Below are 15255 nucleotides of genomic sequence, written 5' to 3'. Positions count from 1 at the left end.
TGCCTTTGGTGTTTCTTTCATTTTATTCACAAAGAGGGTTGTTTTCTCTTTCCTTAACAGGGGACATTGATATTTTATATGGTCCAATTATCCACATTGAAAGCACCGTCTTTTTACCTCAGGAGCAGTTTGTCTTGTTACACTCTGCCTCCTATAGATGGTGTTTTCTAAGTCAGAGCCCTTTTCTTGCTGTGGGCGCGTTTGTTGTGGATAAAATGGCTGCCTGTTTGTTCTTTTGTCATTTGGCGGATCTTCCCTTTTGAATCCTTCTTTTAAGGTTGTTATTTGATCTGCCATAACTGCTGCCTCTACAATAGTGGATGGCTTGCGATCTTGAATCACCCAGCGAATATCATAAGGCACTAACTGAAAAAACTGTTCCAGCTTTAAAAGTTCTCTCAGCTGTTGGTAATCTTCCACCTCAGACGTCCTTACCCAACTCTCGAACAGTTGAGACAATCTTGAGGCCACCTGAGCAAAACTTTGTGTTTTATCTTTCTTTAAGGTCCTGAACTTAAATCTATAATATTCAGGAGTCAATCTAAACTCTTGTTGAATCTGTTTCTTAAACAGATCATAGTCTCCATAAGACTCCTCAGGCATCTGTCCATAAATCTGCAAAAGTTTCCCACTTATCTGTGGCCTTAGGTATGTCATCCATTTTTCCTTAGCCACCCCAAAATCTCGACAACATCTCTCAAAAGATATTAGAAATTTCTCTGGATCATCGTCCTTGGTAAATTTTGGGAATTTCTTTGTCAAATCTGGGGTATCCCCTCCAGATCTCCCTTCCTGGATATCACTGGATGTTTGAGTCAAAGCCAATCTTTGTTTCTCTAGCTCAAACTCCATTCTCTTCAATTCTAACTCCCGTTCCAATTCTCTCTCTCTTTGTCTTTCTTCAAATTCTCTTTCCCTTTGTTTTTCTTCAAATTCTCTTTGTTTCGCCTCTCTCTCCATCTCCAATCGTTTCATCTCTAATTTGTACTTAAGAGCCATTTCTGACATAGGCACTGGCTCTGTCTCTGCCTCAGAGCCCGAACTTTCTTCTTGGTCTCCCTCTCTTTCCTCAGCCAGCTTTCTCTGCCGCCTGGTAGCCATGTTTTCAACAACTTTTACCTCACAACTTATTCCTAAATTAAACTTAAGGTACTCGATCAGTTGTTACACGAATCCTGTCGTCTGCCACCAAAAATGTAAAGACGTATCAATGCCACCAATAAAAAGTAAAGTCGTGCGTTAATCCCACCAAATGGGACCACCAAAAATGTAAGAAAGTTCCTAGATTGCTATTAAATTAAACTGCCACCAATATGTTTAGAGACGCTGGTCTTAAAGTCTCTGTTTATCCCTATTTGTGTTGTGAGGTAACTTTGGTAGAGTGGAATGCACCGAACGTAAAATCAATGGAGGAGGCAGGTTTAAAATACAAAGAGAACAAGTTTATTGTTAAACAAAGCGTAATTGTTGCAATATTGAGATGTTGAGCTTGGCATATGCTTGATGGTTACAATATGGCTTGGTTGAGATACATTCAGGCTTTAGATGTTACAATCTTATAAACTCCTTCTACAGTGAAGTGCTTTATTATTTCAGTGTTCCTTGTTGTGAATATTCTCACTGTTTGTCCTATACCGGATCAAACCACTGATCTCCAGTCTTACACTACTGGCGATCCTAAAACCCCCTCTGTTAGATTCTTTTTAACTCAAGCAATCTAACGAGGTTTCACCTTCAGCTCCCTTGCTGAAGAAATATTCACAAATACTAAGAACTAACTGAATTTACACTGCTTCACACCACAGAGCCCTAACTGACTCTGCCCTCTTCTCAGGGTCTCTTCCTCCTGACTAAACTACTTTTCCAGAGTCCTATCTGACTCTGCTCCTCCTCTCAGGGTCTCATCCTCCTGACTGAAACTTAACTGTCACTTTCAAACCTTTTTCTCCTTAAGCTCCGCCCACCTCCTCTTCTGCCTTGTCACCATGGCAACCTATCTCTTACAGCTAGGCCATGGCAACCAATGTAAAACATAAATACAGTTTAAACACAGTATAATAAACACTTTATAATAAACATTTCTCTACAACGCTCTTCCTTGATTATACTTTCACAACAAGCCAGTGAGGAAGGTAAAGATGAGAGGTGCTTACCAGCCCAAGATTTTTCAAAAACCAGCAGATATTTAGCTTTGCCATAAATGCTTGGTATGTCCATTTTGATTTTACTTGACATGAGTTATCTGGTGTGTTGAACTCACATTCACCAGAAATGCAGATCATTCGTGGTATGGATCTCAGGGGAATAATGCTGCCCCTGCCCTTTCTGAACGGTGCACCTGATATTCACACATCCATATCTGTTGTCAGCCTCTTGGAACTTATTTATTCAATTTATTGCATGGCTATATGCCTTTTATTCCCTGCCTCTCTCCATGGTTCTGAATTCATCCACCATCTGCTTCCTTTGTTTCCTATCTATTCCCTGTGGGATGGCTGTTGGGGCTCATTCTGATATATGTTTCCTTCATATTTATGTCTTAAAGAAGTAAGAAGAGATTTTCTTTAAAAACAAAGGCCAGTGCTAACCATGTATGGAAAGTCATGGACAGAAAGGTACATCTATACCACTGAAATAATGCAGTTTAACACCACTTTAATGCCATGGAATCGCAGAAATTGTAGTTTGGTGAGACGCCAGCACTCTTTGGCAGAAAACACGAAAGTCCTTGTGCAATGGCCATTCCCATGGCTCCATAGTATTGAGCCATGATAGCTAGAGTGGTATCAAAGTTCATCAATTCTGCAGTGTAGATGCATTCTGAGTCAGCTCTGAAGATGTATGGCATTCTTTCCATTCCTGTTTTTAAAAAATACAAATTGAGATGACGAGTCCTGGGGACTTTGGGGCTTCATGCATTGCTCCGATTTTTCCATTTGTGGAATGAAAGACGTCCACTATTGTTGTCACATAGTTAACTAAGGAAGAAGTCTGTGGGCCCCACAAGTATGCAGAGTTTGACAATGGCTTTTCCTCAACTGGCACCCTTCCAATGTGGAGAACTACAGATCCCATTGTTCCTGACCAGCAAGCAATGCCTACACCGGGTGAGGATGCAGGAGGTTGTAGTACAGATGAACTGGTTGATGCCACCTATGGAAAAGCTGTTCTGCCATGTCACTCTATCGTTGCATTTCAGGGAAGCACACTAAACCTCCAACTAGAAGTTAGCATCTTCTTTCTATTCCAGCGGAGCACCTGGTGGCGCAGTGGGTTAAACCCCTGAGCTGCTAAACTTGTTGACCGAAAGGTTGCAGGTTCAAATCCGGGGAGCGGTGTGAGGTCCAGCTGTCAGCCCCAGCTTCTGCCAACCTAGCAGTTTACAAATGTGAGTAGATCAATAGGTACTGCTCAGGCGGGAAGGTAACAGCACTTCATACAGTCATGCCAACCACATGACCTTGGAGGTGTCTATGGACAATGCCAGCTCTTCAGCTTAGAAATGGAGATGAGCACCAACCCCTAGAGTCGCAAATGTGACTCTTGCAAATGTGAGTAGATCAATAGGTATTGCTCAGGCGGAAAGGTAACAGTGCTTCATACAGTCATGCTAGCCACATGACCTTGGAGGTGTCTATGGACAACGCCAGCTCTTTGGCTTAAAAATGGAGATGAGCACCAACCCCCAGGGTTGGACACAACTGGACTTAATGTAAGAGGAAAACCTTTACCTTTACCATTTCTATTCTAGCTCAAGCTGATCTCTGAGAAATACTGCCAGCTGGCACTGAATTCAAAGGTATTATTGAAAGGAGACCTTGCTATAGGCCAGTGCCATGGCACTAGGTGATAGGAAGAGTGCAACAAAGCCCAGCAAGTCTTTGCCAAATAATCCTCCCTACTCTTTGTTTCAATCTGCCTTACGCTTGGAAAGCTCCTCTCACTCACTAGCACAGGCAGCCTATGAGTGGAAACCTTGGCACGCTCAAGGGACACCAGGTCTCTGGAAGCGTGAGCAGGCGGCCTTGAGATGTGGTATATGCGCATGCCCACATGTGGGGATGAGTATGACCTCTGAAGCCCTGGCCATGATTTGAAGATCTTTGTGTCTGAGATAATTAAAAGTTAAGCCTTGCTTGGAAGGGGCACAGGTTAGGCAGACACCCAAGTGCTTAAACCTAAAAATAGGTCAGTTAGACAACCAAATACAAAGGATGGGATGGAGACTAGGTCACAGGAGCAGGAGACAAGCAGTTGTTTTGATCTTACTAATCGCATCCTTGCCTGTTTGGTCATCTCATGCCAGCCACTGAGTATAAGAATATAAGCCATGGAAGACAGATGGGGTAAGGTGACATCATTGTTTAAAATTGGATCTATTTGTGCTGGTGCAATATCTTGCAAGCTTCTGAGTTGCACTAAACTCTTTCCTTGCTCTGGCAAAAACAAGAGAAAAATCAAATGGAAAAAATTTGCTTTTAAGAAAATTATTTAGAACTGTTTGTTATTCAGAAGTAATTATTAATTCCACTGTTTTTGGTTTTTTTTTTGTTTTTGTTTTTGTCATGTCAAGAGCGACTTGAGAAACTGCAAGTTGCTTCTGGTGTGAGTGAATTGGCCGTCTGCAATGGCGTTGCCCAGGGGATACCTGGATGATTTGATGTTTTTATCATCCTTGTGGGAGACTTCTCTCATGTCCCTGCATGAGGAGCTGGAGCTGATAGAGGGAGCTCATCCGCCTCTCCCTGGATTCGAACCTGCGACCTGTCGGTCTTCAGTCCTGCCGGCACAAGGGTTTAACCCACTGCACCACCGGGGGCTCCATTGGTGAAGCCAGAGAGACCATGAATGATGTTCATTACAAATAGGTGTGAAAGGTAAAATAATGTTGGGACAAAAAAGAGTAAAAGGACGCAACTTTTCAGCAGCACAGAATAGTAAGACCCTTTCCACACAGCTGAATAAAATCCAACTTTTTCTGCTTTGAATTGGAATATATGGCAGTGTGGACTCAGGACCCTTCCAGACAGGCCCTATATCCCAGGATATGATCCCAGGTTTTCTGCTTTAAATTGGATTATATGAGTCCGCACTGCCAGAAAATCTGGGTTAAACAGAAAACCTCGGATCAGATGCTGGGATATAGGGCCTGCCTGGAAGGGCCCTCAGATAACGCAGCTCAACTCAAATATTGTGGGATTTTCTGTTTTGATATTCTGGGTTCTACTGCTGTGTGGAAGGGCCCTTGGTTGAAATGAAAAGAAGGCCATTTTCATTTACATACAGAATACAAGGTGGATGGTTGATTTGTTGTTGAAAAGAATACAGTCTGCCTTTCATATCCTGGATTCAACCATCCATGGTTTTAAAATGTTCAAAAAATTCAAAATGCAAACCTTGATTTGACTATTTTTTATAAGGGACACAATTTTTCTACACCAATGTATATAATGAGACTTGAGCATCCATGGATTTTGGTATCCATTGTAGGTCCTGAAACCAAATCCCAGTAGATACAAAGGGCCAACTGTATGAGGAAAATGATTTCACTTTTCAAAAATGAACAGCTATCTGTTGATGCAAGGTAGAATTTTCTGAGTCATACAAAACTCTTCAGCAAGCATTAAAAAGAATGACATGGAATACACACACATGTACACACATACATACATATACACATATGCACATGTACTTCATTATACTGCAGTAATATAACATGTAATAAAACATTTCTGGTGCAAATTCTGCCTGTTACATTTTACGCAACCCAGGCTATATAGCATAGGTATATAAAATATGTATCAAAATCAAACATTTACTGATAATAGAGCAGCATTTGCAAGGCTTGCAAAACAGGCTGATTTTCCTTTTTATGAAGTACAGCTGAAGCATCTCTTGCAAAGTCCACTGTAAACACTGCAGTTGTTGCTAACAGATTTGTGTAAATGTCTAAGTGGCATTCAGAAACCTTTTACTGTAGCCAAATTTTTGTGGCCCCAACATTGAGCTAAAAGGACTCCAATTGGGGCCAGGACCCACAATTAAGAAGCACTGCTTTGGAGAACCTGTAAGGTGCATCAAGAACCTCAGACTCCTGTCTTAATCCATTTGTGTGGCAGACTGAAAAATATTAGGATGGGACATATATATGCATTTTAGATTGCACACTTCTGTCAGGATTCATTGTTTCTGCTTGCTTTATTGTAAAGAGCTATGTAGACTTGATCTCTCTCTCTCTCTCTCTCTCTCTATATATATATATATATATATGGGCTGTGGTTGTGCAGCAGTTTAAACTGCTGAGCTGCTGAACTTGCTGACTGGAAAGTCAGTGGTTAAAAGCCATGGGACGGGGTGAGCTCCCATTGTTAGACCAAGCTTCTGCCAACCTAGTAGTTTGAAAACATGCAAATGTTAGAAGATAAATAGGAACTGCTCCAGCAGTCATGCTGGCCACATGACCTAGGAGGTGTCTATGGGTAGCACCAGCTCTTTGGCTTAGAAATGGAGATGAGCACCACCCCCCAGAGTTGGACTCGACTAGAATTAATTTCAAGGGGAAATACATACATACATACATATATATATATATATATGGGGGTTAGTAATAATAGCAACAACAATAACAACAACAACAAGATGCGCTCTCTTGCCAGGAGAAATGTGCCACATCCTTTATATTACTGAAATCAGTGGGAGTGGGCAACATTAACCTTTGGCTGGATGTCAGCCAAGTCTTAGCTCTTCAAACAGAGAAAAAATATAGTACATTGATTATTGGATTGGAGCAAGCTTGCTCTTTTTTCTCTTGTAATATTTAGGGCTCCTTTCTTATTATTTGGCCCTTGTTTGTATTTCTTTGTACAAGATTCTCTCACTGCCTCTGTAATATGCTTATGCAGCCCTTCATCCCCTTAGAGCTGAACTGACTCATAGTCTTTTAATGGATTTAGCCTCATTTCTCGACTTTAAAAAGAAGCAGGTCCAGGGATATTGCTCCAGCATGCTGAAAATGAAGACCAGGTAGTCATTTTTGCCCAAGGTAATCTGAGAAGACTGTGGTGGAGAACTGATCCCAGGGACAAATAATGATCTTGCTCATTTTTCAGCAAAAGTCCAATGTAATCACACATTACTGTGTGCAAGGGAGAGGGTGAGAGAGAAAGGGAGACGGTGTGTGTGTGTGAGTGCGCAGGACCATAAAGCTACTGACCATATTTGATGCTTTTATTTGTACCTTAGGTGGTTGCCAAAAATTGGCTCTATTCCCATTACAACAGAAGGCCTGGATTCTGTCCCAAGATCCTGGCTGTGCTGGCACATCAAAATAGCATCCCTTTGTAAATGCATCTCCTCTCCCTTTCTCATCAGATCAGCTGCACACTTTCCTTGTTACTCTGCATATGATGCTTATGTTTGCCTCACTAGTTGTTTGAATGCAAATGAAGCCCAGTGATCATGTGCCCCCCCTTCTTACATTTGCAGAGCATGTGGCATCAATGGCACTGCACAAGTAAGGATGCAATTCTTTCAATCTTGTTTTGTTTCTGTTCCACATCTCTTAACAAGGAAACAAAAGAGGCAGCAATTGCAAGAGCCTGACAGAAATTCAGTTTCATTTTTGACCCTTACACTAGCCTTCTGGGGCTGGTGGCCTCCATTTTAGCAGGGCAATGAATCTCGTTTTTATGTTGATTTCAAGCTATTCAAGTTTTTTTTTGTCGTGTCAGGAGTGACCTGACAAACTGCAAGTCGCTTCTGGTGTGAGAGAATTGGCTGTCTGCAAGGACGTTGTCCAGGGGACGCCCGGATGATTTGATGTTTTTGTCATCCTTTTGGGAGGCTTCTCTCATGTCCCCACATGAGGAGCTGGAGCTGATAGAGGGAGTTCATCCGCCTCTCCCCGGATTCAAACCTGCAACCTGTCGGTCTTCAGTCCTGCCAGCACAGGGGTTTAACCCACTGTGCCACTGGGGGCTCCTAGCTATTCAAGTTACTGAAGGCTATCCCCCCCCCCCCCCAATAGGTTCAGTGTCTTCAAAAGCTCCTTTAAACCGTGATGGAGTCATCACCCAAATGACATGAGAATCACAAGCTGCTACTGTCAAATGCCGTGTCTACACCAGACAAAATAATCTTGTGTAGTCTGTCTGTAGCTGCCCCAACTACATCACAGGGAGTCCACACATATTGGCATGTAAGTACCCTGAAACCGCTTTGTAGTCCCATGGTTGGTCGGACTGCTAGGACAGTGGAACTGGTGTCTCATGTCTTGGGGGGCACTGTTGTTCACCAGCTAAAAGCATCTCCTTGTCACAGCCTTGCTGGTACCATCACTACTGGTGAGGCCTCAACAGGGTGCCCAGTCATATGATCACAGATGTGGCTTTGCCAACAAGGCTCTGTCACAATCTGCTTTTAGCCAGCAAAACAATTGGTCTTTTTGATGTGTGGATACTATAACCACCCAGTTCCAGTTGTCCACATGCCATCTGTCCTCTACTAGGCAGAGACTCTTCTTGATAGTAGCCCCTTACTTATGGAATGCCTTGCCAGTTGAAACCCGGTCTATCGGAGACCTACTTGCTTTTCAGAAAGCCTGTAAAACCTTTCTCTTCTGACAAGCTTTCAATGGGTGAATAACTCGGGACTATGTCTGTTCTTGTTTTATTGTATTTTGAAGTTAATTGTATTGTTTTAATCTACTGCTGTAAACCACTCCGAGCCAAATTGGGAGTAGTGGTATACAAGTCAAATAAATAAATAAATAAATAAATAAATAAATAAATAAATAAATAAATATATTGGGGGTTACACCAGAGTTTCTTTGAAGGTCCAGCTGGAAGTAGCACTTCTGCTGTGGAATTGGCCATACATCATGTGGACTGCCTTGCAGTGCATTTGATATGAATGCATTTTATTTGGCCTATGTAGACATGGGGTAAGTCTTGGAAAACTTACTTTTTTGGATTGCAACTTCTAGAAGCTCCTATTACAGCTGAAAGATTCACAAGATTAATAGTCCCAAAAAGTTTTTTCCCCCAAGCTCTGCTCTCACAGAGGCAATAAATCATTCAGAGCATGGAGGAAATAATGCCATTTGCTCTTTCAGGTAATCTCCTCAAGTGTGGCCATTAGTTCTTCTTGTTAATCAGGCCATTCCTTCTTGACAATTTATCCCTTCTGTCTTCCCCAGCCCCTTCTCTAGATGAACCATCTACCACATCCCCTTCATGGGGGACTATAGTCCTGAGGAGGGGAAACGGAGAGGATTTGATCTGAGAAGGTACTACAACTGGCTTCAGAGCAGAAACAGAGGGACAGTAATGTTGGGGTGGGGAGAAGACAGAGACAGCTGAGAGGAGGAATATATATGCCAGATAGATCAGATGGAAATATAGCTTTGGCAAAGGACTGCAGGATATAGGAGATTTTCAAAAGGAAAGCCACAATAGTCTGTTTCGCCAGAAAACAAAACCAAGAGGGGGGTGGGCACTTATTGATCTAACATGCTTAGTACTACAGAATAAGCATTCATCAGTCCACCTCATCAGAAATCTGAGATATTAACCAAAACGCCAAGTACATGTATAGTGTACATATAGAAGGCATGTACAGTTGTAACAGAGGATAGGCAGATGGACGTCTACAACTTTCACAGACTAGGTAGACTGATGAAAGACACAGACCAATAGAGAAAGATACAGCATTCCAGCAGGATTTTTCTGCAGCTGTTAACAGGACTTTCTGCCTTTTGTGCAGCCTTTGGCTAGATAAAAAAACGCCCATGTGCACTCAAGGAAAGATGGGTAAAACTTTCCCTGTGCTAACCCACACTCCACTGCAAGGTACAGATGAAATGAGTGGAGACACAGGCAGAAAGAGGAAGGTAAGTGCATGGCTGATTTAAGTGTGATATTTTTTATTGAGCTAAGAGGAAAGACTGTTTGTTACATTTGGACTTGGCTATATTCACAGTTTGTTGCTGTGTGCCTTCAAGTTATTTCCAACTTGTGGTGCTCCTGTTACGGTTTTTTTCTGGAGTGTGAGACTTGCTCAATGTCAACCAGTGAGTTTGCATGGCTGGATGGGAAATCAAACCCTGGTCTCCAGAGTTGCACCCAAACACTCAAACCACCAGACCATGCTGGCCCATCAAAGTAAATGTGACTTATGTCAGGCTAGCCCAGTAGTTCTCAATCTGTGGGTCCCCAGATGTTTTGGCCTTCAACTCCCAGAAATCCCAACCTGTTTCCCAGCTGTTAGGGCAGCTGGTAAACTGGTTGGGATTTCTATGAATTTTAGGCCATAATACCTGGGGACCCACAGGATGAGAACCACTGGGCTAGACTAACTAATGAAACTACATATCCAACCAAGACCGAGAAAGGCAGCTCCTTCTCGGTCAAGGATTCTGCTGTGAGTCTGTGCTTTTCTGAAGTGAACCTGTCCAAATTGTATCAAAGTCCTCTTGAGATGCAAGAAACGTTCGTGTTGTCAAATATCCTTGCCTCTCACATGGTCCTGTGCCCTTCCACCTCTTGCCCCTGGAAAGCTGAAAACTTGAAAGTTACATCTTTGGACTACATCTCCCAGAATTCCAGTCAGCATGTTACTACATGTTGCAATTACCAAATCAACTTTTCCAAGTTTATGAAGACAGCATCAAATCTTTCTTTCACATTCACTTTCCCAGAAGAATGGAACAGGTGGAAACTACCTTCTGGCTAATGGCAAGTTGAGAATGACTTACGGCACATCGGTAGAATGGAGCACTGGGCTCACAAGCAAACTGGGAAAGGAAGGAGCTAAATCTGAAGACTTCTGACAGATCTCCCCAACCTCTGTGCTGGGTATGTTATTCTCCCTCCTAAATAGGTACTGAGAATTTAGGAGAAAATTTCAAAAGCCCAGTGGTAATAGCGATAACTTTAAAATCAAGCAAGATATTTCATTTTTTTCCTTTTTGAAAGAAAGTGTATCTCACACTGGATTATCCCTGACCTTTTAAAAGCTATGTTCAAACACTTCCAAAACATACTCAGGCTTAAAATCTTCAGACTTTCAGAGTCTCACATCTGTGGCTCAGCCAAAGAGGATGCTCCCTTTTCTGCTGTTCCGATTCAAACACGGTGCATAGCTACTATTGAAGATAGCATCATTGCTCTGTAGTAAGACATACATGCATATCTGAAGTTCCAGATTCAGTCTCAGTTCTTCCAGGTTAAAAGGAATTCAGGAACTTGGGCTACAACCTTTCTTGGCCTAGCATCTCAGAGAATCATTGTTACTTTGAATAACTATTTTTCCTAGGTTGGACAGACTAATAACTTGGCTATGTATAAGATATTTCCCCAGATTTCTTTTCCATGTCAGGAGCAACTTGAGAAACTGCAAGTTGCTTCTGGTGTGAGAGAACTGGCCATCTGCAGGGACGTTGCCCAGAGAATGCCCGGGTGCTTTGATGTTTTACCATCCTTGTGGGAGGCTTCTCTCATGTCCCTGCATGGGGAGCTGGAACTGATAGAGGGAGCTCATCTGCACTCTCCCCGTATTCGAACCTCCAACCTGTTGGTCTTCAGTCCTTCCTGCACAAGGGTTTAACCCATTGCGCCACAGAGGGCTCCATTTCCCCAGATCACTGGATAAATTTCTCCAAAAGAGTTGGTACATTCTGCAACTTTTAACAAGAGAGTGGCTTATTCTTTCAGCCTTGAGCCAAAACCTCCCAAATGACCTCTAGCCAAACTATAGTTATAATAAATACTGTTTGCTTGCACCCTTTCTGCCTGGAGGTATAGTTGCTGGTGGGCGAACAACTAGTATTCAAAATCTCCACACCAATTGGCAACATGCTCAGGAGCCCCTTTGCCTTCTCAGAGTAGTGTTCCCCAAGTTTAGCCACACACCCATCTTATTAAAGCACCTGTATACTTTACATCTCAGTTCACTCCAATCCTCAAAATGCAGGTCAATCACATCTGCCCATCCAATTGTACTTTCCTCTTCTTCTAGACAGCTATTGGAGATCAGGAGCCCAATTCAAGCATGCAGTTGCTAACAGCATGAAACCCTTGTGCCGACAGATCCGGGGAGAGCGTGGATGATCTCCCTCTGTCAGTTCCAGCTCCCCATGTGGGGACATGAGAGAAGCCTCCCACAAGGAGGGTAAAACATCAAAACATCTGGGTGTCCCCTGGCCACATCCTTGCAGACAGCCAATTCTCTCACACCAGAAGCGACTTGCAGTTTCTCAAGTCACTCCTGACATGAATAAAAAAGCTTGACCCTTTGCATGCAATCTGCCTATAAAGAACTTTCATTGAATTCAATAGCATCCCCCCACCCCACAAAGTAAGTGTCCAAAGGACTATAGCCAGGGAAGAACCTCAAGGCTCCCAACTGCATATTTGTCTTTTTCTGGAAAATAGGAAAATCTTGCTCACCTAGACTTTATTGAACCAGTCTGGGACTTGAATGATCCCCAACCATGGGCAGTGCTGTTATGTCTTTCCTTTCTTGTATTCCTTCAAGTGCACGTGCTTTAAATGCAACCTCTGACCTCCTGCCCAGGTAATCCCACCAGGTGGATTCGAACTGCTCTAGCATGAACTCGCTTGTCAATGCCATGTGGTTTTGTTTATCTCTTTTCAAAGGCTCTTTGGCTTGGAAATTTCACTAGGAGGGAAGAACATCAGTGATATATCTCCCATTGCATCTCACTGCACACTTACCTCACATAAAAGCCCTAACCAAAATTTAGCAAATCCACTCTGTTAGCCAAAGCACAATCATATTTTCTGTTCAGAGACGTCTATTACCTCACCTATGACTGTTCATGCCTGGGAAGGAGCCACAAGAAAGGCAACAAACCTTCTGAACAACGGGGATAAATTACTTGTTTACATGCATTGAGTTAAATTGGGTTGTAGCACTATACATGCAGGCTAGCCACACATTAAGCCATGCATTTCATCTCAATGACAGGCATCTGTCTAGCTATCCATCCCTATCAAAATCAAATGGCATGTATCTATTTACCTTTCTGGACTACGATGCTTTCAGGCACACCGTCACACTCATGCGTACACACTGCCACTCGCTCTTTCTCCTACCCATGTGCTGCTGCTGTTGCTGCAGTCTGGACTCCTCTTGATGCCTGCCTCTTCCAATTTCGCTCTCTGGATTTCTCTTTCCCTCCCTCCTTGCTCTTCAGTTAATCTCTCAATTCCTTCCCCTCCTCTCGCAATCAGGCTCCAGCCAATGGGATGCCTTGGCGGTCGTCTTTCTGCTGCAGGTAGCTCAGTGGCGCGGCTATTGATGTCATTGCAATGGAATGCGGGAGCCAAGGTGAAGTGTGCCACGTGGGGACTGACAGGCGGGCCCAGCCTCCAGCCGGAGGCAAAAGTGGACTGGATGGGCAGCCATGGACAGCCCCTTTCTTGACCCTTCTCCCCCATGCGCACTTATTTGTACACTTTCCATTTCAGCAAAAGAAAAACCAGATTCTGCAAAAGCATATGCACACATCACCTCAGATGACACTCAGAGTATACATAGGCACCTAGATGTAGGCTAAGAGAGATCTAAAGGCCATCTATTCTTGCTTTTCCACAGCCAATGTCTTCTAGAGGCTGGATAACAACCCCTATCATCTTCACCCAGCTGTGGAAATTGTGGCCCAATATTTCTGTGCAATGCTAGGCTGGCTAAAGGGATGAGGTAGCTTAACAGTGAGCACCAAGAAAAAAATCCTCCCTAAGAAATTCAATGAATTTTTTTTCATGTCAGGAGCAACTTGAGAAACTGCAAGTCACTTTTTGCTGTGAGAGAATCGGCCGTCTAGAAGGACGTTGCCCAGGGGACGCCCGGATGTTTTGATGTTATACTATCCTTGTGGGAGGCTTCTCTCATGTCCCCGAATGGGGAGCTGGACTAACAGAGGGAGCTCATCCATGCTCTCCTTGGATTGGAACCTCCCACCCATCAGTCTTCAGTCCTGCCAGGACAAGGGTTTAACCCATTGTGCCACTAGGGCCTCCATCTTCCCAGGTGTGCTGGGGATTATGGAAGTTACAATCTCACAGACTTGGAGAACAACAGTCAGTAAAAAGTTATTCTAAAGTATTTATTTCAAACTAGCCGTCCCCTGCCCCGTGTTGCTGTGGCACACATGGGGGTTCTGTGTAGGAGGTTTGACCCAATTCTATCATTGGTGGGATTCAGAATGCTCTGTGATTGTAGGTGAACTATAAATCCCAGCAACTACAACTTCCGAACGTCAAGATTCTATTTTCCCCAAACTTTACCAGTGTGCACATTTGGGCATATTGAGTATTCGTGTAGAGTTTGGTCCAGATCCATCATTGTTTGAGTCCACAGTGATCTCTGGATGTAGGTGAACTACAACTCCAAAACCAAAGGACACTGCCCACCAAACCCTTCTTAGTGTTTTCTGTTGGTCATGGGAGCACTGTGTGCCACGTTTGGTTCAATTCCATCATTGATGGGGTTCAGAATGGTCTTTCATTGAAGGTGAACTATAAATCCCAGCAACTACAACTCCCAAATGACAAAATCATTTTTTTTGAGTGAAGGACATACATTGGGTTGTTAGGTGTCTTGTGTCTAAATTTGGTGTCAATTTGTCCAGTGGTTTTTGAGTTCTATTAATCCCACAAATGAACATTACAGTTTTATTTATATAGATGCAATAAGTAGCAACTCTGTGATCTACAGTAACTCAGCTCAGATCCCTTACAATGAAATAAGAGGAAGTGGGCATTCTCTCCCTATTCCACCTTACTCTAATGCTAGTCAGCATTGCAAGGTTTTATGCAGATTTAAATTTTACCAGTTCCTTCCTCCGACATATAGCCCACAGCACTAGGTAGTCTCCCATCCAAGTACCAAGCACAGCGAATGTTACTTAGCTTCCAAAATCAGAAAAGTCCAAAAGTATTTGGAGACCTAAGGTTGCAACTACTGCTAACCTAAGAAATCGTTATGGCTTCTAAGGGCCCTTCCAGACAGGCCCTATATCCCAGGATCTGATTCCAGGTTTTCTGATTTAAACTGGATTTTATGAGTCAAACTTGCCAGATAATCTGGGATAAACAGAAAACCTGGGATCATATCTTGGGATATAAGGCCTGTCTGGAAGGGTTTTGATAACTGCTCAAGGATGTTTGTATTGTGAGGGACAATGACACAACTGACTAGAAATGAGAACGAGTATTTTGCACTTTCAAAACT

The 15255-nt window shown here is 43.1% G+C and overlaps 1 protein-coding gene across 3 annotated transcripts in view; it reads right to left on the bottom strand.

The window, feature by feature from the left end:
- The window catches only part of MAP3K12 (mitogen-activated protein kinase kinase kinase 12), a 164494-nt gene that overhangs the window by 62548 nt on the left and 86691 nt on the right, over positions 1-15255 (bottom strand). The window contains exon 1 of one of the 3 annotated variants that reach the window (XM_060762870.2): positions 13116-13345. The exons of 1 other annotated variant lie outside the window; for it this stretch is intronic. The gene's annotated coding sequence lies outside the window, so the exon portion shown is untranslated. Of the gene's footprint in view, positions 1-13041; positions 13088-13115; positions 13346-15255 lie in introns of those variants that run through there. One more of the 3 variants, XM_060762872.2, reaches the window with a different exon arrangement.

The sequence above is a fragment of the Anolis sagrei genome, chromosome 2 (genome assembly GCF_037176765.1).
Source record: "Anolis sagrei isolate rAnoSag1 chromosome 2, rAnoSag1.mat, whole genome shotgun sequence".
NCBI lineage: Eukaryota > Metazoa > Chordata > Lepidosauria > Squamata > Dactyloidae > Anolis > Anolis sagrei.
The sequence above is the reverse complement of the archived record's forward strand: the minus strand, read 5'-3'. Positions and strand labels throughout refer to the sequence as shown.